Source organism: Lethenteron reissneri, chromosome 62 (assembly GCF_015708825.2).
Source record: "Lethenteron reissneri isolate LAM-NWPU_2019-01 chromosome 62, ASM1570882v1, whole genome shotgun sequence".
NCBI classification, from domain to species: domain Eukaryota; kingdom Metazoa; phylum Chordata; class Hyperoartia; order Petromyzontiformes; family Petromyzontidae; genus Lethenteron; species Lethenteron reissneri.
Window position 1 is genome coordinate 1,856,017 of NC_083840.1, and position 15,661 is coordinate 1,871,677.

Here is a 15,661-nt window from a genome sequence, read left to right on the forward strand (position 1 = left end):
ACCAATACATACTTCACCTGGAATGGAACCTTCTACAAGCAAATTGAGGGCACCCCAATGGGCTCCCCCCTATCTCCGGTTGTAGCCAACATCTTCATGGAGAAATTTGAGACGGACGCCATCCAGACTGCCACTCTACGCCCGACCTTATGGAAGAGGTACGTAGACGACACTTTTGTCATCTGGCCACATGGCCGGCCTGCTCTAGACCAATTTCTCGACCACATCAATTCCATACACCCAGCCATCAGATTCACCATGGAAGTCGAAAATGATGGCATGCTACCCTTTTTGGATGTCCTAATCAAAAGGAGACCTGATGGTTCAATGAGCCACTCTGTCTACAGGAAAGCCACCCACACGGATGCTTATCTAAAACCGGATTCCCACCACCATCCATCTCAGAAGAATTCCCTCATCAAGACTCTATATCATAGAGCCCAATGCATCTCCGACCATGAACACATTTCCAGTGAACTCAAACACGTACGCCAAGCTCTTAAGGCAAATGGTTACTCCGACTATACAATCCGCAAAGCCATCACTCCAACCATCAAGAAGGATCCTGTTGAGGAGCCTTTCAAGACCATCACCTTACCCTACATTGCTGGGGTCACAAAAAAGATCTCCAAAATCCTGATTAAACACAAGATCCAGGTCCGATTCAACACAGTACATAAAATCCGTGATCTGGTACCGTCTGTAAAAGATGTGGTTCCAGACATACAGTACCCTGGCGTCTACAAACTAAGTTGCCTCTGTGGTAGCAGTTACATTGGGGAAACCAAACGACATGTCTCGGACCGCATCCGTGAACATAAAGCTGACCTGAAACACGGTAGGACTAACACCTCAGCCGTGGCAGATCACTGTTACAACTCAGTGGGCTCACATGATATTGACTTCTCCAAGACAGAGGTTCTCTGCAAGCCATCTGGCTATCATGAGAGATTCGTTCATGAGGCGATCCACATATACAAACACAGAGACAACTTTAACCGAGAAGATGGATTCTGGCTCAGCAATCATTGGAAGGACGTAATAAACCATTTCGATACACATTAGGGTGTGTAGAATAATACATAGTGTGATATTAAATGTATAAGATATAGGTTGGTTTACAGCAATACAGTATATAATTTAATGTTGGGTTTATCTATGGCAGTATATAGTACGGTATATGCTCGTGTGATGTAAGAGAATAAGGTTTAGATGGAAGCATATTATAGAATTTTTACGAGGTAAAATTGTAATGTATTACTTGCTGTTAGTAACTCAGCTTATTATAGAGTATAGTAAGTATACTGATGGTGCGATGCAGTTTATACTTTAGTTTTTTATGTAGTTTATACTTTAGTTTTCTACGTGTTGTTGAGTAACTGCAGCTACATATCATTAACATTCCTTTCCTTTGTTACTGCTAATCCCTGCACCCCCCTTGGTTGCTGCTGATCCTGCATAATGCATGGGCATAATATGACTTTGACACCCCCCCGCCCAACGCCTACGCATTTTCCATGAATATGCTAAATCCCTCTTCACATGCACATTCTTTTTGTTAAGGCGCTCTTCAACCCCCAATGCAGCTTATATATAAGCTCCTAGTTTGGTAGTGTCTCATTCTTCACCTGAAGACGGCTGCTTGCGTTGTAGCCGAAACGTCGTGAGAATTGTTTTATTATGTTTTATTTTTATTATTTTATTACTTCCCTTCTACGTGACTTTACCGAAAGAAACAAGAAGATCAATACCTCCATCATCACTACCTCCATCACCATCGTCACCACCACTATCACCACTGCTTGCACCACCAGCACCACAATCATCACCACTGCCATCATTACCACCTCCATCACCACCACTACTATTACCAATACCGCCACCATCACAACAATCATCACCACTCCAACCATCATCGATCACCACCATCACCAACTCGATCACCACCTTCATCACCATCGTCCCCTCCACCCACAATGCTTTGCTGTTGCCACCCTGCATGTGCTGCAAACGCCGCCACTCACCTCGGCACTCGACGAGAAGTGGATTGGAGGTGGGGTGCAGGAAGGACGGGGGATGCCGCCTCACTTTTAAACCCCACAACCTGCCCCCAATCCATGCTCACGTGACACGAGGGCTGGACACAGAAGGGTGTGTGTCAAGGTGGTGATAATTAACTTACCCCTAATCAATGTATTTTGTGGGGCTCATGATAAGACCACCGCTAGCTACTCCGTTATCAGTGATTTAGCATTCCCTTGCTTTTTGTATGTATTTTGAACTTCTTTTCTTCCGTACATAGCCAACTGTGCTTTTTCAAAGGTGCGGTGTATGAATGTTTAACTTATATCGCACAATACATAGCCAACCGTGCTTATCGGAGGTGCAGTGTATCTATGTATATTTATCTTATTTCGCACTGTACATAGCCAACTATGCTAATTGGAGGTGCGGTGTATGTATGTTGAACTTCTTTTGCACCATACGTAGCCAACCACCCTAATCGGAGGTGTGGTGTATGTATGTTGAACTTATTTTGCACTGTACGCAGCCAACCGTGCTAATCGGAGGTGCGGTGTATGTATGTGTAAAGAGTCCACCAGACGAAGTCCAAGAGGCCACACTTTTATTTATTCTTGCGTGAGTTCACGCCCCACGTGTCCACCTTACTCCGATTTCCTCCATGAAGCGCCCCGATCGCCCCACCTCACCCGGTAACGTCATTTCTCTCTCCTTGGGCGTTCCCTCTCGCTCTCACCTCGCTTTCTCTCTTCTTCCCCTCGTGACATCATTCTAACACTGTAACCTGGGATTATGTAAGTATTATCGGATCATGTAAATATTAGCACTCCATAACCCCCCCCCCCCCCCGAAGAAAAAGTCCTCAACTTAACACGAGCTGTGCATATCCAAGGGATTCGCGGTAACCCTGATCGTAGGGGAGTAGGGAGAGAAACAACTCTTTTGTTGGTTAATAAACAAGCATTTTCGAACTCAACCAGAGTCCTTCCACTTTGTGTGTGTAGGTGTGAAGTGCATGTGTATACAGAACGGAATTCAAGACAGCAATAAACGAGTTATGACTGAATGGTCTGCCGGATCTTCCAACCGTAACAAGCGAACAACCGATGATCAACATCTGGCACGAAGGAACAACGGTGTCATTTTCATCCGCAATTCCGTGGTCTTGCATGCGGTGGTTGTTCATAACCGTGGGAGCATTGCCCGGGCCCGTCTCTGTTTCGGCTTCATCTTCTTTGTTCCGTATTCCCCAAACCCCTCCAGTCCTTGATGGTATGATCGTGAGTTTTTTTTGAACTCCCTTCAGCTCTCCAATCTTCATCGGGGGGTTGAACTTGCATCGTTGAAGGTTAAGCGCATCGGGTCCAAAATGGGGCTTGCGTGGCTTGAAGAGACGACGAAGGGCATTATTGAGGTCCTGATGAATGGGAAGCAGGCGACTGTTATCCTCCATTCGCAGGGCACTTCCCAGAGGGTTGCAGCGTTGCGGCGGATGGGTGGGGAAGGAAGACGTGGTGATAGCACGGGCAGTCAAGGTGTTGGGGTCGACTTCAGGGTTCCAGTGATACACCATCGCATTGCGGTGTTCAGTTGGACATCAACAAGTTGAGTGTGCTGCTGCTTCTCTGTTGCACTAGATGGCAGCAGCAGCAGAAGCAGCATCAATGAGCTCAGCAACGAGATGATGATGACGATATCAGTGTACGAGACATATATTTAAAAAGCGCTTGATAGGCTCATTTGATTCCTCCAGTATAAATAAATGTTCTGATTCTCAGTGTCGATGTCTTCTGCTGGCCACGAACAGAGGGAGGGCTTCAACAGAGAAGAGAGTTCGTGTGGTTTGGCGTCACGGTTGCTATGAGATGTTAACAACCTCTCCTGGTATATAGGACGTCGTGGGTTCGATCCCGACCCTGACACCTGCTGTATATTTAGAGTTTGCGTGTCTCTCTCCTCATGGTCGCGTGAATTTTTCTCCAGTTCCTCTGGATTTTCCCTCCACATTTAGAAACAACGTCACGTGTGGACCAATCAACTTCAAGGACAGTGCACATTTTCAGAGTTATGTTCTTTTGTTTGTATTATGACTGCAGGTATTGCGGTCTATGCAAACATGACTCCTTGTAAAAAGGTGTCAGTTTTGTTGCCAGATAGAAGGGTAAAAAACTAATTATCATATTTTTACTGGCAAATGAGGTTCCCATAGTGTAGATGCTTGCACCGAGCTATCATACTCTGATGGCGCATTGTCTTTGAGTTCTGCGCCTTTTGGCGTCATCTGGTCCAACCCATGTGAGACTAGGCTCTAAGGAAAGCTGTCTCGGGTGTGGACCAATCAACTTCAAGGACAGTGCACATTATCAGAGTTATGTTCTTTTGTTTGTATTATGACTGCAGGTATTGCGGTCTATGTAAACATGACTCCTTGTAAAAAAGGTGTCAGTTTTGTTGCCAGATAGAAGGGGAAAAAACCAATTATCATATTTTTACTGGCAAATGAGGTTCCCATAGGCTTAAACCCTATTAAACCAATCTAAACTATTAAACTAAATATTTGTTAGAATGTTAACAGATAAGGCCCACACTGAGCTATGTGGCTCTTTTTCAGAAGTGACCTGGCTATCACAATTGATAGCTCAGCAAAGTGGCTTATCACGTGGAAATGTATAGCAGCCAAATACTCTAAATGCACGTTGTTTATAAATTTGGCGGGCAAAAACCAGAGGACCCGGAGAAAAAACCACGCGACCACAGGGTTCGCGACATGCAAACTCCAAATATACAGCAGGCATATTCTTAGGTTTTTTCGGTAAAGTCACGTAAGTAAAAAATTAAAATTAATAAAAGTAAAATAAAAATAACGACGTTTCGGAGGCAACATAAGCTTCCGTCTTCAGGTGGAACCGTCACAGCACGATTGCTGTATCAAGTCAGAGAAATTCCAAGAAAACAGTCCTTGTATATGTGTAGTGGTGATACGCGCTGGGATTAGGGATCGTATGCCAGCGCGTAATGATTGGCTGTGTATGTGGTGACGCGCGCTGACGGTGGAGGATCAGGGGTCAGTGCGGGGTCGTGGGTTACGGGGTACTGATTGGCTGTGGGCCGGTGACGCGCTGAGAGAGAGTGACCGGGTGGCAGCGCGGTGTGATTGGTGGAGTAGTGTTAACACGCGCTGGGGAAAACGGATCGTAGAGAGAGTGCGTCGTGATTGGTTCACTAAGGAGCGATGCTCACGTCGACGTCCGCATCAGCTCCGTCTCTCGTGAGCAGGGGCTATAAAAGGGGATGCACACAGGCGTAAGAGCAGTATGTAACCAGCGAAGAATGAAGACGGGGATGAAGACATAGGGCCCTGCGGTACCTAGTCCCGCTGTCCTAACGGGACCGGGACTCTGTGTAACCCAGAGGCGAGTGTATTGTGTGTAGCCATAGGCATAGAGTCTACACGAGCCGAATGCATTGTGTGTAGCCAGAGGCATAGGGTCTACACGAGTCAAGTGTGTTGTGTGTAGCCAGAGGCATAGAGTCTACACGAGTCAAGTGTATTGTGTGTAGCCAGAAGCATAGAGTCTACACGAGTTAACTGGAGTGTATAGTCCAAAGGATAGAGACCACCCGTTGTATTGTGACACGTCAAGATTTAATAAAAGTGTGTTACCCGTCAAGAAGTTCCTGCCGTCAATTCAAATACTTCATATGTAATAAAGGACTCTTGCACTGGGTCTGTCTCCGTTGTCCTTTATTGTGGTTCGTACAACTTTGCCAGCACGGCGTCTCGCTCAGAGTCTCCTCCGTCTCCTGCTCGGCAGCCCCACTGCTGCCGTTGCTCCTGCAGACGTTCCTGCCGTCAATTCAAATACTTCAACTGGCGTCAGAAGTGAAACGGTCTTCCAAGCATGGATACAAGGAAGACCCGTCGGACCCACGGGATTGACCGCGGGGACAACCTCGACGACTCGGGCCAGCTGGCATCGGGGGGTGAGGACGAGGAATTGCCCACGCTGCAGGATCCGCCGATGGCGCCGGACGAGCGACGGGGGACCGACGCCGTGCTCCGCGAGGCGCACTCCCGTCTGGCGGAGCTGCTGCTCGCCGCCGCGTCCATCCTGGCGGAGATCAGCTCGTCGGGAGGAGCGGGGACGGCGGCGGACGTTCTACAGGGTCGCCCCGCAGATTCCCGCCAAAATGACTTGGCGATTCCCGCCATTTCATCTGCGCCGACTTTTGGCGGGAACGGCCATCACCACGTGGCAGCGGTTCTCCAAGCGCGCCCGCTTACGTCACCAACGCGCGCTGCGGACCGCCATCAAACACCCGCCACTGGGGCCGCCATCTTACACACCAACGGGGCGGCGGAGAGGAAGCACGAGGAGGAGGACGACTTCATCTTTCAACAGCGCCTTCCCACGTCAGCCTTCAAGGCGGAAGGCGGGGACTGGGGCCAATTTCAGCGCAGGTTTTTGGCACATCAGGAGATGTCCGCCTGGTCCGACGCTACGGCACTGCGGGCACTGCCTGCCATGCTGGACGACAACGCGCTCGCGGCCTTCACGTCCGCACGCAGGTCGGACCGCTCCACGCTCAAGGATGCGCTGGCTCTCATGGCCAAGGTCTATGGTCCTCCCTCGGCGTGTCGCCATCAGTTTTATGCAAGACGGAAGGCGGACACGGAGACCGTGCTCGCCTATCGCACGGCGTTGCTGGCTCTCGCCGACGCCGCGTTCCCTCGTATGGACGAGGAGGGCCAAGATGCGATGGTTTTGGAGCAACTGCTCAAGTTGGCGCAGGACCTGGGGGTCCCCATCAACACGGCCGACGAGACCGATATTTCTTCCTTACGGGTCGCTACGAGCATACAAGCGCACGAGGTCCTTCAACGTAAACAGGGGGTCGTCTGCAACGCTGCCGTGGCCTCAGCTCCGGGCCCGGTAGTCACCGTGCCCCAAGTCGTCAGCCCACGAGAGGAGGCGTTCATTGCGGGACGACCGGGGGACTGGAGGTCGGGGGGTCGTTCGCCTCTGCGATCGGCCCGCAAGCTGGAGCAACCGAGATCTCCGACGACTGTCATCACGTGTTATAACTGCGGCCTCCGGGGCCACGTGGCCTCCGGTTGCCGCGCCCCACGTCAGCGCGCCATGGGACCTCGGCTGGACGACGAACAAGGCCCCAAGTCATCCCTGCAAACCCCGGCAAGTCGCGGCACCTCACATGCTCGGCCCGCATACTCGACACGCATGGGCCGTCGCGTTGCGGCGGAGGAGAGCCGAGTAGGGTTCGGGGATTCGGTTCGGCGAGGGGGGTTCGGCCGGGACCGGGGAGACATTAAATGGTCGGAGTTGGGGCACAGAATAGTGGCTGCCTCAGCGGGTTCATCCGTCGTTACGGGATCTATTGATGGGGTCGAGGTCAGGGTGTTAGTGGACACGGGGGCATCAGCGACTATTATATCGGACCTCATTTATAACATTCTCCCTGTACAATGTCGTCCGCTTCTTCCGGTGGATGTGCCATTTTACGCCGCTAACGGGGGATCGTTGGGCATTATCGGTCAGATTAGGGCGTCCATTTGCATTGGAGATATCAAATTGTCGGGACCCGTTTTCGTTTCGTCCTCCCTGGCGGTTCCTTGTCTATTGGGCACTGATTTTTTGGCAAAAATGCCCATCAAAATTCTCATTGATCAGCGTTGCATTGAACTACCATCGGGTCGCCGTATTTCATTTTTGACGAGCCCTACTGAAATTCGGACGGCGTGCGCTACGATACAAGCGTTAGCGACACAGACCGTGCACGTGCCCCCGGGTTCACAAATGTTAATTCCCCTCCGGTTGCGGAAACCATGGGTGAGGGAGGCCTCGGAACAAGGCATGCTTTTGGGTCCTTCTAATAGGGCTGTTGGAGGTCTCGATTTGTCGGTGGCTCACACTTTGGTTGGGGCTGACAGGGATCCGTTTGTGATGGTTTTAAACGCTGGGTCGCGGCCGGCCGTCATTCAGCAGGGCACCGTGCTAGCTCACGCGGCGCGGGTCCCTGCGGAAGAGCGGCTGGTTGCGCAGGCTGATCCGACCCCACGCAAAACGTAAAACCGAAGGAGGACCTCGAATGGGTCGATTCGCTGTGCGTGGACTCTGACGATTTGTCAGCGGTACAGTTGGGTGCGCTGCGCGGGTTGCTGATTGAATTTTCGGATGTCTTCAGTAAACATAAGTATGACATTGGGTGCACGGACCTGCTACGCCACCACATTGAAACGGGCGATGCGGCACCGGTCAGGCTAAATCCCTTCCGACTGAGTCCTGCTGAGAAGGAACATGTTCAGTCGGCCGTTAACGATATGCTAGAAGCCGACATTATTTCGCCTTCTTCCAGTCCTTGGGGAGCACCTATTGTGCTCGTTAAAAAGCAGGACGGGTCCTTGCGATTTTGCGTCGATTTCCGTCGCCTGAATAAGATCTCTGTGGCCGACGCGTATCCGCTCCCCAGGATGGACGAGTCCCTCGACGCATTGTCTGGTGCGCGATACTTTTCGACTCTTGATTTATTATCCGGATTCTGGCAGTTGCCACTCGACGAAGAGTCTAAGCCTAAGACTGCATTTCGGACTCCAGGGGGCCTGTTTCAGTTTAACCGGTTACCCATGGGACTTCACTCCTCTCCTGCGACGTTTCAGCGCCTTATGGAGTTGGTTTTGTCGGGCTTGCAATGGGATACGTGCCTGATTTACCTTGACGATGTCATTGTTTTCAGTAAAACGTTTGAAGAACACCTCCAGTGATTGAGAGGGGTGTTCTTGCGAATGCGATCGGCTAAATTAAAGTTTAAACCGGCCAAATGCCACCTTTTTTGTAAATCCGTTAGATACTTGGGTCACATTGTCGACTCTTCGTGGATTTCTACCGATCCTGCGAAGACGGACTGTGTCAGTTCGTGGCCGACGCCCACGTCAGTTTCGGACGTGCGCAGTTTCATCGGTTTTGCTTCTTATTATCGCCGATTCGTTGAGCACTTCGCCACCATTGCAAAACCCTTGCACGCTCTAACGGCGAAAGGAGTGAAGTTCCGATGGGGACCGGAGGAGGAGGCTGCATTCTGCTCCCTCCGGGACGCCTTGGTAGGGGCCCCACCCTTGCGCTATCCGGACTTTGTGAGTCCCTTCTTGCTAGACACGGATGCTAGCAACACGGGCATTGGGGGGGTGCTGTCCCAAGTCGTTGGAGGGGTCGAACGGGTGGTCGCCTATGGTAGCAGGGTGTTGTCGCCGGAAGAGCAGCGCTACTGCGTCACCCGTCGCGAGCTGCTTGCCATTGTTTTTTTCGTACAACAATTCAGACCATATCTCTATGGTCGTCACTTTACGGTCCGGACGGACCACGCGGCGCTCCAGTATTCATTGCGGGTCGCCCAGCCCTCGGGCCAATTGTCGCGGTGGTTGGAAGTCCTCCAGGACTATCAGTTCACGACTACATACCGTAAGGGGTTGCGACACACAAATGCCGATGCCCTGTCGCGGTTGTTGCCTTGTCACAAATGTGCGTGCTTATCGGGATCGGCGCGCTGTAAACCGCCATTTACGGAAGGTATGGAGGCGTTGGTTGCGACCGCAGGCACACCAATTGGGGATGTTCCCGCTACCCCAGGGGGTCAGGACTCGCTGCTCTCACTGTCGCTGATTGAGTGGGGCCGTCTCCAAATGGCGGACAGCTCCCTGCTAGCATTGCGCCGCAGGACGGGGGGTTTCGAAGGTGACCATGAACGAACTGGCTCCTACGTGCTTAAGCAAGGCCTGTTAATGAGATGGGACAGTTTGTCCCGGCGGCACGCGATTGTGGTGCCTTCTGCTGTGAGGGGGAAGGTTGTCTTGGCCGCACACGAACGCCTCTTGCATTTGGGAGTTAACAAAACGCTTGCCCTGCTTCAGCGTGACTATTATTGGCCGGGAATGGGGAGTGACGTGGTGAATATTCTGAAGGGTTGTGTTGAGTGCGCCAGACGGAAACCACCGCCCGTGGCAGCTAATCCACCGCTGCAATCTATTCAGGTCTCGCGCACTAACGAGCTCGTTGCACTCGATATTCTGGGGCCTTTTCCAGTCACGCCTAGGGGTAAGAAGTACCTGTTGGTGGGGGTCGAATATTTTACCCGGTGGCCTATGGCGTGGCCACTCGCCAACCAGTCGGCGGCGGCTGTGACGGACGCCTTTGTCCAGGGCTACGTCCTGGACAAGGGGGCTCCCGAACGCTTGCTGACCGACCAAGGGAAACATTTTTCGAGTAAATTACTGCAAGAGGTGTGCGACCTGTTGGGTACTAAGAAGGTGCGTACCTCCCCGTACCACCCGCAGACGGACGGCATGGTGGAGAGGCTCCACAGGACATTGAATTCTATGCTGTGCCAGCAGGTGTGTGAGGCACATGTTGATTGGGACCTGCAGGTCCCTGGGGTCCTCGCCGCGTATAGAATGGCCCCCCATGCAGCTACGGGATTTTCCCCGTTTTATCTGATGTACAGTCGGGAAGCCGACCCGCCCATGGAAACGCAGCTGGGCCTGCCCGCACCACGAACTAATTCGAAATTGGCAGAGCATATTAAATTTAATATTCATAAGCTGACAGAGGCAAGGGAGGCCGCACGGCTTAATTCGCGGGCTCGCCAAATTGCAAACGAGCGGTTGCGTGCACGGAAGGTGTCCGTGCACAACTGGGAACCAGGTGACAGGGCCTGGCTGCATTGCCCTCAGGCACCTTTGGCTACGTCGCCTAAATTGTTGAAGCCATGGCGGGGACCCGTGGAGGTCGTGCGGGTTGCACGCCCCCAGTGCGTTCAGATAAAATGGGGGAAAACGCCGTTGGTACGTCCACCCCTCCCGACTGAAACCGTTCTCGCCTCCATATGGCCTCCCCTTGTGTCGTGAGGGCCGAGCATGTGACGTGACCGACGACCCTAAGGGGGAAATGTCTTTGCCTGATCCTCACATGTCTCCGCCTGATCCGCTCCCAGGTGTCTCGGAACTGACAGCTGCCGACCACCGGCGGCCGGATCTTCGCGGCGGGGCCGGTCCTTCCAGGCCCGATCCGTGCCGTCTAGAGCTGCCGGAGCCACCGGACGGTCGCCAGCGTCCCGTCCCATACGACGGACCGGCCAGATGGACTCGCACTAGGTCGCGCTACTTTTTATGACCTACCACGTGAGGAGTCGAGGCAGCCGGAGCGCCTCGTCACTGCGTTTAGTCACAGAGACACTTGGCGCGTTCGTTTTCTGGTGTTCGCTTTTATTGTGTTGTTCGTCGGGCTGTATATTGCTTCTTATTTAAGTGTTGTGTTGTGTTGTTGTTGTTGCGTTACGGGGCACACTGGGGGGTGGAGTTTCTTTATTACTGCGTTGACGTTAGGTTGTGTTGTTGGTTAACAGCCGGGCCGGCTGCAAGCTATGTGGGAGGGGGTGATGTAGTGGTGATACGCGCTGGGATTAGGGATCGTATGCCAGCGCGTAATGATTGGCTGTGTATGTGGTGACGCGCGCTGACGGTGGAGGATCAGGGGTCAGCGCGGGGTCGTGGGTTACGGGGTACTGATTGGCTGTGGGCCGGTGACGCGCTGAGAGGGAGTGACCGGGTGGCAGCGCGGTGTGATTGGTGGAGTAGTGTTAACACGCGCTGGGGAAAACGGATCGTAGAGAGAGTGCGTCGTGATTGGTTCACTAAGGAGCGATGCTCACATCGACGTCCGCATCAGCTCCGTCTCTCGTGAGCAGGGGCTATAAAAGGGGATGCACACAGGCGTAAGAGCAGTATGTAACCAGCGAAGAATGAAGACGGGGATGAAGACATAGGGCCCTGCGGTACCTAGTCCCGCTGTCCTAACGGGACCGGGACTCTGTGTAACCCAGAGGCGAGTGTATTGTGTGTAGCCATAGGCATAGAGTCTACACGAGCCGAATGCATTGTGTGTAGCCAGAGGCATAGGGTCTACACGAGTCAAGTGTGTTGTGTGTAGCCAGAGGCATAGAGTCTACACGAGTCAAGTGTATTGTGTGTAGCCAGAAGCATAGAGTCTACACGAGTTAAGTGGAGTGTATAGTCCAAAGGATAGAGACCACCCGTTGTATTGTGACACGTCAAGATTTAATAAAAGTGTGTTACCCGTCAAGAAGTTCCTGCCGTCAATTCAAATACTTCATATGTAATAAAGGACTCTTGCACTGGGTCTGTCTCCGTTGTCCTTTATTGTGGTTCGTACAACTTTGCCAGCACGGCGTCTCGCTCAGAGTCTCCTCCGTCTCCTGCTCGGCAGCCCCACTGCTGCCGTCGCTCCTGCAGACTTGCTGCTGGCTCACAATGCAGCCCCGCTGCTGGCTCTTCACTCAGCCTCTCTGCCTCCGACCTGCAGCCCCACGGCTGCTCTCTATGCAGCCCCGCTGCTGCTCTCCGTCTCCTCCGTGCCCGGACACCGCTGGCCAACGGTGCCGAGTCCCGACCTGTGGCGATCATGCCACTTTCCACCTCCTGCCCTGCGTGGCCTCCTCCTGTCTTTATTCCCACACTCCCCTCCAGCCCTTCCGGTTCCTGCCCTTAAAAGCAATCCCTCTCCCCACGTGACCCAACTCCTCCCACCTGTTACGTCATATCCGCGAGGCCGTTTACGCTCGCATTACATATATATACTGGTTGAGGGTGGGAGGAGCCAAGGCAGGCACCCGGATATTATTATTGTGAGGTTCGGTGCGGCTGAAGCAGGCTGCTAGGTATGAGCCTTTGTTGTGTAGACTGGTTGAACTGGGAGGTTCCAAGAGTTGTTAAGGTGCGGCTGATGTAAAGGTGCGGCCGCTGTAAATGGGATTGAGCCTTTGTTATGTAGAGGTGGTGCGGCTGAAACCGCTGCTAGGAATGAGTCTTTGTTGTGTAGACTGATTTAACTGGGAGGTTCCAAGAGTTGTTAAGGTGCGGCTGATGTAAAGGTGCGGCTGCTGTGAATGGGACTGAGCCCTTGTTATGTAGATGAAACAGGACTTTGCTACGTTGCTGGGATTAATTCTAGATTTGCCAAATATGTGTGGTAAAACTGTGTGAAAAAGAAGAAGACACGATGCGATAACTGAAGAATAGTGCCTGTCAAATAAGATGGTCTAAATATGTGTAGTTAAATCTTTTTTGCATGGTTAATAACATCTTTACAATGATTACTCAGTTTGTACCCATCATCACGGTTGAAATTATGTCTGTGTTTGTATATTTGGATTGCTTCGTGTACAAACCTTTGATGGTAGCCAGGAGGTTTGCAGAGCACATTGGTCTCGGAAAAGACAATTTCATGAGAGCCCACAGCGTTGTAGCAATGATCGGCAACGGCGGAAGAATCACGGCTGCTTGCGTTGTGGCTGAAACGTCGTGAGCCGTTCTCAGGTGAAGAATTCTTCACCTGAGGACGGCTGCTTGCGTTGTGGCCGAAACGTCGTGAGAATTATTTTATTATGTTTTATTTTTATTATTTTATTACTTCCCTTCTACGTGACTTTACCGAAAAAACCAAGAAGATGAATCCCTGCAGTCACGAAAGCTTTTAATCGAAATTTAACCGCCTCTACGCGGAGGGATTCCACATAACTTTGAGATCCTTCAGCAAGTTCCGTGATAAGAAGGCTCAGCTAATCGAGTCTCTCACCTTTCTGAAGAGATGCCGCGACTCTAAGGTAATACCAAACGAATTTACACTAACATCTGCTGCTGTCACATTTTTTTATTAAGGCGCTCTTCTTCCACCTCCAACTCAGCTTATATATAAGCTCCTAGCTTGGCAGTGTCTCATTCTTCACCTGAAGACGGCTGCTTGCGTTGTAGCCGAAACGTCGTGAGAATTATTTTATTATGTTTTATTTTTATTATTTGATTACTTCCCTTCTACGTGACTTTACCGAAAAAAACAAGAAGATGAATCCCTGCAGTCACGAAAGCTTTAAATCGAAATTTAACCGCCTCTACGGGGAGGGATTCCACATAACTTTGAGATCCTTCAACAAGCTCCGTGATAAGAAGGCTCAGCTAATCGAGTCTCTCACCTTTCTGAAGAGACGCCGCGACTCTAAGGTAATACCAAACGCATTTACACTAACATCTGCTGCTGTCACATTCTTTTATTAAGGCGCTCTTCTTCCACCTCCAACTCAGCTTATATATAAGCTCCTAGCTTGGCAGTGTATCATTCGTCACCTGAAGACGGCTGCTTGCGTTGTAGCCGAAATGTCGTGAGAATTATTTTATTATGTTTTATTTTTATTATTTTATTACTTCCCTACTGTACGTGTTAAATTGTTTACCTTTATTGTACTTTGCACTACTATCATGTTTTGTACTGTCTCTTACCCCCGTGCCCCGTCTTGACATTTATGAAAAAGAGCTTTATAGCTCATCGAATAAACCTCCCACTTCCAACAGATCCAGTGTAGCCTACGGACACTGCTGGGGCAAATGCTGTTGTTATGCACAGGTACACACACACACAACAAAGATCTCCCATATCGCCTTCAACAGATTGTTGTGGCAAATTCCATTAACGGCCAGAATAGCCGCACCATGAGGTGTTGTGGCAAAGGATCGTGTCCCTGGCTGCCTTTTTCTCTGCAGTATTGGCGATTCATTCTAGATTTGAAGTTTTCGTGACTGCAAGAATCGATATTCTTTCCCCCCCACCCTCCCCTCTCTGACTTATTTAACTGCCATAACCCTGGCATCTCTCCCACTTCAGTAAAAAAATTCTTGCTGTGGTTGCTTGTGTTGCAATCGAAACGTCGTGATTGAATTTTATTATTTTATTTTATAATTTTTTCACCTACGTGACTTTACCGAAAGAACAAAAGAATATAGTATTGGCGATGTTTAACGCAGAACATTCGGGAGATGTTAGCCGTGCGGCTAGAATTAAATCAAACTCGAGTCACCACTGGCCGCTCCACCCACGTGTAGAGGTGTAATTGTGTATGGGCACGGATGGCTAACAAACACAAGGGGCGTGGTTAGGGCCGTACACAGAGGAGGTGCTCACACCGACGTCCGCACCTGCATCCCCCACGGGCCCCTCCCGGGGGCCGAGTACTATAAAAGGTGGTGAGCCGGAGGGCTCAAGGTCGAGTATTAGCTTTAACCAGCGAAGAGTGAAGACCAGCTAGAATAGGCCCCGGAGCTCCCCTGGCTCGCTGTCCTTGTCAGGGCCGACCAGGGCAAGCCGGTGGCGTGGCCCCGAGAGCCCACACTGACGTTCTTATCAGAGCCGGTCTCGAGACTCAGGGTGCCGGGATCCCAGCTTGACCAGGGCTGGGATAGGTAGCCTCCCCTAGCTCCGTAGTGGAGGACTCGGGCATAGGTTAGCGGGGTTAGATGTTGTGTCTCCCTGTTAGACGAGTGAAGGGGACGATACCCCTTTAAGTGTATGTGTACCCGTTACTGTGCACAAGTTGGTGCTAATAAATAAGTGTGCCTCCGACCCCGTCGTCAAAGCCTCCTGAATACTTACTACATCTGGGGTCAGAAGTGAACGTTCAACGATGGACACACGAGGGACGACACGTACCAGGGAGTCGGAGATGGAGGATACCGCGGCCGAATCGCCACCAGAGATGGCCGAGGTCGGATCGGAGCAGCCGG

The 15,661-nt window shown here is 51.3% G+C and overlaps 1 protein-coding gene across 1 annotated transcript in view; it reads right to left on the reverse strand.

Annotated features, from left to right (window-relative positions):
• LOC133358544 (cornifelin-like) overlaps positions 1-2,074 on the reverse strand; it is a 54,537-nt gene extending 52,463 nt beyond the window's left edge. Inside the window, exon 1 of the mRNA XM_061576907.1 lies at positions 2,025-2,074. The gene's annotated coding sequence lies outside the window, so the exon portion shown is untranslated. The remainder of the gene's footprint in view (positions 1-2,024) is intronic.
• Between the last annotated feature and the right edge of the window lie 13,587 nt (positions 2,075-15,661).